The following is a 7,199-nucleotide window of genomic DNA, read 5'->3' on the forward strand; positions in this document are numbered from 1 at the left end:
GTTAAGTTTGCCTTCCCTAAGTTCCTCTGGAATGTCTCAGTGGCAATATTCCCTCCAATAGCTATTTCTTCCATGATTCCATTAATACTCAACTTGAATTTCACTTTCAGAGTGTATTAGGGTTCTCCAGAGAAACAGTACACACACACACACACACACACACACACACACACACACACACAGACACAAACACATACACACAGATTTATTTTATATATATGAAGATTTATAATATACATGAAGATTTATACGTATATATATGAAGATTTATTTTATTTTGGAAACTGGCTTACACAATTACAGAGGCTGAGAAATTTCACCATCTACAATCTGGAGAACCAAGAAAGCCAGTGGAGTAATTCAGCTAAAAGTCCAAGTCCCAATGCCTGAGAACCACAGTCCCAATGTCCAACTGCAAGATAAGATGAATATCCCAGCTCATACAGAGAGTAAATTTGCCCTTCCTTCACCTTCTTGTTCTATTAGATGATGCCTGACCACACTGGTGTGGGTGATCTGATCTTTACTCAGTTTACTGATTTCACTAATGTCTTCTGCAGACACCCTCACAGACACAACGGAAATAATGTTTTGCCAGCTGCCTGGGCATTGCTTAGCTCATCCAAGTTGATGCATAAAATTAACCATCATATAGAGTTCTCTATTTTTGTTTCTTTGCTGTACTTTCATCTTTGTGACACTTCACCTGTTGGCCAATTTTCTCTTTTGATTAGCCATTTTTGAAAATGTTATGCAGTTTTATCGCTAGAAGAAAAGGAAAACACAACTACATGCTTTGCTGCCAGTGTGAGGATTGAATAAAAGATGGGCAGAGACCAGTCACCAATAGACATTGAAAAAGTGGCATGATTGGTCACTGATCATAATGCACATCTGGTATGCATGTGGGTTTTTTGTGGATATTTGTGGGTTGAAGGTCTAGCAGTGAAGTTTCTCCTTTATGCAATTACTCATAGTTAATATACTATAGCAACTGAAATCAGAACTGTGGTTGCTGGGGGACTGATGTCATTGAACTAAACTGTGGTATATTGGAATATTGGAATATGGGAGCTATGCTAAGAAAGGATGGGTTGATTATTACTGGGACAATTTTCTGGCTTCTCTTTTTATGTTTAGTGCATCTAATTCATCTCACATTTATCAATCCAGATTTTCTTCCAAGATAACTAATACCTTAGTCATCTAACTAATCAAGGACCTCACAATAACTTACATGTAGTTGTCACCTAAACCTGGGTATAACATGTTTATAACCATCTTCCTGGTCATCCTAAGCACTTATATTTATATCCTAAGATTTCATCTCTATTAAGCTCCAGGGAGTAATAGGTGTTCTTTAACCCTCTGCAGGATTAGAGAATTGAGGCTGCTTTGTTACTGTTGTTCACAATAAACTTCCATAGGAAGTGAGTTAGAAGACTTTAGACCTTTTTTAATCCTGAACTTTCTGGGCATCTTGTCTGAGTGATATTATCTTCAGTAAAGTGTATCCTAAGAGCTGTCTTTGTGTTTCCTTGGCCTTCTTCATAAGCTTGCTCTCCAAATACCCCCACATTTGGGAGACTGACTGCTGAGCTCCTAAGTTGGAACACAAAGTTAGAGTTTTCAAATGTGTTGCTTTGTAGGCGACACCGACAGAGGTACTTCCACCTGATGTTCTATCAGGGTCTGAAAAGAGTGATCCTGCCTTGCTTATTTAGACAAAGATACCTGTCTCCTTGGCACTGCTATAGAGAGATGTCAACATCTTTTATTCGCAGTCTCCTTCAGTCACTGGGAAATAGGACAATATCCGTAAATATTTCTTTGTATATAACACAAAACTCCCTCGAAAGAATAAGAGATAAACAGTCAGAGGTTTTTTTTGTTTTGTTTTGTTTTGTTTTTTGTCTTTTTATTGTGAGTCCCTGAAGAAAAACCTATAGTTTCAAGCTGGCAGAATTTTGTGACTATCTTGACCGATGGAGTATAATCAAGTAATGCCATGTACCTTCCAAGGCTTGATGATAAGAACACCTTGCACTTCGGCCTTGCCTACTTAGGACATTTGTTCTTAAAACACAGCTGCTAGACATGCTATGAGGAAGGACAGAAAACCCACGCGCAGAAGCTGTGCATAGGCAATTTGGACAGTAGTCTATCTGAGGTCCCAGCCAATAATCAGAATCAACTACCAGAGGTGCAAGTGAAGATGCAAGCAGATGATTCCTGCTCCCAGCTCTTGTCACCCCTAATCTTTGAGTCTGCCAAGCAAATGCCCCCGATGTGGCATAGCAGACATATAAACATCTGCCCTGTGTCCAGACTAAATTCCTGACCCATAAAATATGTGAATCTGTGAATACAAATGTTGTTATCTTTGTTTCCTTTCTTTCCTTTCCTTCCTTTCATTCCTTTCGTTCTTTTCATTCCTTTCTTTTCTTTCTTTCTTTCTTTTCTTTTTTTTTTTTTTTTTTTTTTTGAGACAGAGTCTTGCTCTGTCACCCAGGCTGGAGTGCAGTGACATGATCTTGGCTCACTGCAACCTCCACCTCCCGGTTCAAGCGATTCTTGTGCCTCAGCCTCCCAAGTAGCTGGGACTACAGGTGTGCATCACCACATCCTGCTAATTTTTTGTATTTTTAGTAGAGATGGGGTTTTACCATGTTGCCCAGGCTGGTCTCGAGTTGCTGACCTCAGGCAATCCACCTGCCTTGGCCTCCCAAAGTGCTAGGATTACAGGTGTGAGCCACCACACCTGGCCCAAATGTTGTTATTTTTAACACAGTTGGATCAAGGTGGTTGTTATGCAGCAATTGCAACTGGAACAAGAACACCTGACCCTGCAATACACTTGAAATTATATGAGTTACGAGATCAGTAAATTATCTTCCCTTATCTATACTTTTTAGCATAACCACAATGAATATAGATAATTTGTGAAGGCAATAAGAACGTAGTGAATAGCTGATTCCATGTGGATGGGAGAGGGAAGAGTCTGCAATTTTGCATGTGTTTCACATCCTTAGCTGCTAGTGAGAAGAGGCTGTAATGCATTAATTGTTCGCCTTCTCAAATCCATATAATGATAGCACTGGTATCACATTACCTTTACTTGTGAACGTGTTGCATTACAAATTTCTTTAGAAGTAGTTCCCAAACTGTGACAGAATGTGATGTGATAATTTCCTACCCTCACCAAGTAATGCCAAGATGTAGAAGTCTCTTTACTCTTTGTAGCCAAATGGTTAATCCTGGGAGAGAGGCCTATTTGAATTATTTTTTGTTTTGTTTTGTTGGTCCTTTTTTTTTTTTTTTTAAGACAGGGTCTCATTCTGTCACCCAGGCTGGAGTGCAATGGCACAATTATGGCTCACTGAAGCCTCGACCTTCCGGGAACAGGTGATCTTCCCACTGCAACCTAATAGCTGGGACTATGGGCGTGCACCATGAAGGCTAGCTAATTTTTTGCAGTTTTTCATAGAGATGGTGTTTCTCCATTTTGCCCAGGCTGATCTCGAACTCCTGGGCTCAAGCAATCTACCCACCTCAGCCTCCCAAAGTGGGCCATCTTTCATTTCTCCATCTCAGTCTGAGTCTGTGCTTGAACTGATGTACTTAGAGATTAAGGACCTTTCTGACCAAAGTCAAATGAGCCATCCAGCTGGTTCTGGTCCTCAGAAGGCTAAGAGGTAGTCTGAATAGCAAGTAAGGATTGATTCAACCACCAGTTCACCAAATAAAGCCAAAACATTGACATCAAGAAATAAGCCAATTGCTGACATACGTATATGCGCCAGAAGTTGCCTGTTTCAACTATTTGAATTCAACACATTATTGCCACTAGGCAACTTTAAGTAATTAATTTATCTTTAGCTAGTGAATGCAACTTACTTTTCCATCTTCTTGGGGAAAGGGGAAAGCATTTGCCATTTTCAGTGTAAATTAATCTGGGTTAGAAGGGAGCCCCCATAGCATCAGCAGAAAGCAAATCCTATAGTCAAGTTTCACAACCATTAAATTTTAAGATTATATTCTGATGGTACTTCTTAGAAAAACGAAAGAAGTAAAGTTTCACCTATGAGATAAATTAGAGGCCAAATTGCTACTTCCTGTAATCTTAAAGAAGATACTCTCAAAAAATCTTTTTAAAAAAGTTGTCTTGATCATTTTGGCATGAAATAGCTGGAGATTAGAGGAAGAAACAGCAAGGCACTTGGAGGAATAGAAAAATGAAAATAACCAAAATTACATCTTTGTTACATGAGGGGCCAAAACCAGAAAACTTCATACAAGGTTTTGTGTCTTGGCAGCGAGTATTGCCCTTACACCATAGAATGTCATTGCAATCATATGGTATCAATAACAAACGAATTATGGCCAGAATGTCTAAGATCTGTTCTTCTAGACTTTAGATGTGAATTCCTCTTCTCACAAATCTCAAATGCGTGTTCATTCTGAACGCTGGCTGTTTTTTGACCTTTTTGCTGACCTGAAAGTGTTATATAGCTAGAGTAAGACTGAAACTAGTTCCTGGAACATCCCTCAGAGTGGCCAAAATATTTTCTTTATGACTGTGAAACAATTCCAGCTGATGTTGCTTTCTGTAATACAGCTTTCTAGACTACCAAATTCTACAGTATTTTCCAGTATAATCCTTTTCAATTTCTGTCTCAAGACTTGAGTTAGGCTCTTTCAATAGGGCCTAAACACACTACCAATCGATAGCATTATGCTGAGCTGAATTATGCTGAATTAGACTTTGGTACCAGAGACCAGAAATGGGAGCTAGTATCTATTATCTTTCTCATTTTTAGTGGGCTTTGTGGTTTGCATGGTCAAGACATAAAAGCCTTAACTAGGATGGTAAGAATGAAGAAAAGAAAATCATGAGAGGACTTGCTGACATTCTAAAAGTGCGTTGTAGGGGAAGAGGAAGCAAAGCTAAGACTTCTGGGTAACTGGACTAATGCTATGATGCCTAACTGAGATGGAGGATAACTTAGTTTTGGAGGGTTACACCCTAACTAAAAAAAATGTATTAAAGTAAGACAAACATTTTAAAACTTTATCATAATATCTTGATTTGATTTTCTAAAGATTTCTACATTAAACATCTTTTTTTTTTCTGTTACATAGTTGCTTCCTTTTATTCTTTTTTTTTTTTAATTTATTTATTATTATTGTACTTTAAGTTGTAGGGTACATGTGCATAACGTGCAGGTTTGTTACATATGTATACTTGTGCCATGTTGGTGTGCTGCACCCATCAACTCATCATTTACATCAGGTATAACTCCCAATGCAATCCCTCCCCCCTCCCCCCTCCCCATGATAGGCCCCGGTGTGTGATGTTCCCCTTCCTGAGTCCGAGTGATCTCATTGTTCAGTTCCCACCTATGAGTGAGAACATGCGGTGTTTGGTTTTCTGTTCTTGTGATAGTTTGCTAAGAATGATGGTTTCCAGCTGCATCCATGTCCCTACAAAGGACGCAAACTCATCCTTTTTTATGGCTGCATAGTATTCCATGGTGTATATGTGCCACATTTTCTTAATCCAATCTGTCACTGATGGACATTTGGGTTGATTCCAAGTCTTTGCTATTGTGAATAGTGCCGCAATAAACATACGTGTGCATGTGTCTTTATAGCAGCATAATTTATAATCCTTTGGGTATATACCCAGTAATGGGATGGCTGGGTCATATGGTACATCTAATTCTAGATCCTTGAGGAATCGCCATACTGTTTTCCATAATGGTTGAACTAGTTTACAATCCCACCAACAGTGTAAAAGTGTTCCTATTTCTCCACATCCTCTCCAGCACTTGTTTTTTCCTGACTTTTTAATGATCGCCATTCTAACTGCTGTGAGATGGTATCTCATTGTGGTTTTGATTTGCATTTCTCTGATGGCCAGTGATGATGAGCATTTTTTCATGTGTCTGTTGGCTGTATGAATGTCTTCTTTTGAGAAATGTCTGTTCATATCCTTTGCCCACTTTTTGATGGGGTTGTTTGTTTTTTTCTTGTAAATTTGTTTGAGTTCTTTGTAGGTTCTGGATATTAGCCCTTTGTCAGATGAGTAGATTGCAAAAATTTTCTCCCTTTCTGTAGGTTGCCTGTAAACTCTGATGGTAGTTTCTTTTGCTGTGCAGAAGCTCTTTAGTTTAATGAGATCCCATTTGTCAATTTTGGCTTTTGCTGCCGTTGCTTTTGGTGTTTTAGACATGAAGTCTTTGCCCATGCCTATGTCCTGAATGGTACTACCTAGGTTTTCCTCTAGGATTTTTATGGTATTAGGTCTAACATTTAAGTCTCTAATCCATCTTGAATTAATTTTCGTATAAGGAGTAAGGAAAGGATCCAGTTTCAGCTTTCTACTTATGGCTAGCCAATTTTCCCAGCACCATTTATTAAATAGGGAATCCTTTCCCCATTTCTTGTTTCTCTCAGGTTTGTCAAAGATCAGATGGCTGTAGATGTGTGGTATTATTTCTGAGGACTCTGTTCTGTTCCATTGGTCTATATCTCTGTTTTGGTACCAGTACCATGCTGTTTTGGTTACTGTAGCCTTGTAGTATAGTTTGAAGTCAGGTAGCGTGATGCCTCCAGCTTTGTTCTTTTGACTTAGGATTGTCTTGGAGATGTGGGCTCTTTTTTGGTTCCATATGAACTTTAAAGCAGTTTTTTCCAATTCTGTGAAGAAACTCATTGGTAGCTTGATGGGGATGGCATTGAATCTATAAATTACCTTGGGCAGTATGGCCATTTTCACGATATTGATTCTTCCTATCCATGAGCATGGTATGTTCTTCCATTTGTTTGTGTCCTCTTTTATTTCACTGAGCAGTGGTTTGTAGCTGTCCTTGAAGAGGTCCTTTACATCCCTTGTAAGTTGGATTCCTAGGTATTTTATTCTCTTTGAAGCAATTGTGAATGGAAGTTCATTCCTGATTTGGCTCTCTGTTTGTCAGTTACTGGTGTATAAGAATGCTTGTGATTTTTGCACATTAATTTTGTATCCTGAGACTTTGCTGAAGTTGCTTATCAGCTTAAGGAGATTTTGGGCTGAGACAATGGGGTTTTCTAAATATACAATCATGTCATCTGCAAACAGGGACAGTTTGACTTCTTCTTTTCCTAACTGAATACCCTTGATTTCTTTCTCTTGCCTAATTGCCCTAGCCAGAACT

Source organism: Macaca nemestrina, chromosome 4 (assembly GCF_043159975.1).
Source record: "Macaca nemestrina isolate mMacNem1 chromosome 4, mMacNem.hap1, whole genome shotgun sequence".
NCBI classification, from domain to species: Eukaryota; Metazoa; Chordata; class Mammalia; order Primates; family Cercopithecidae; genus Macaca; species Macaca nemestrina.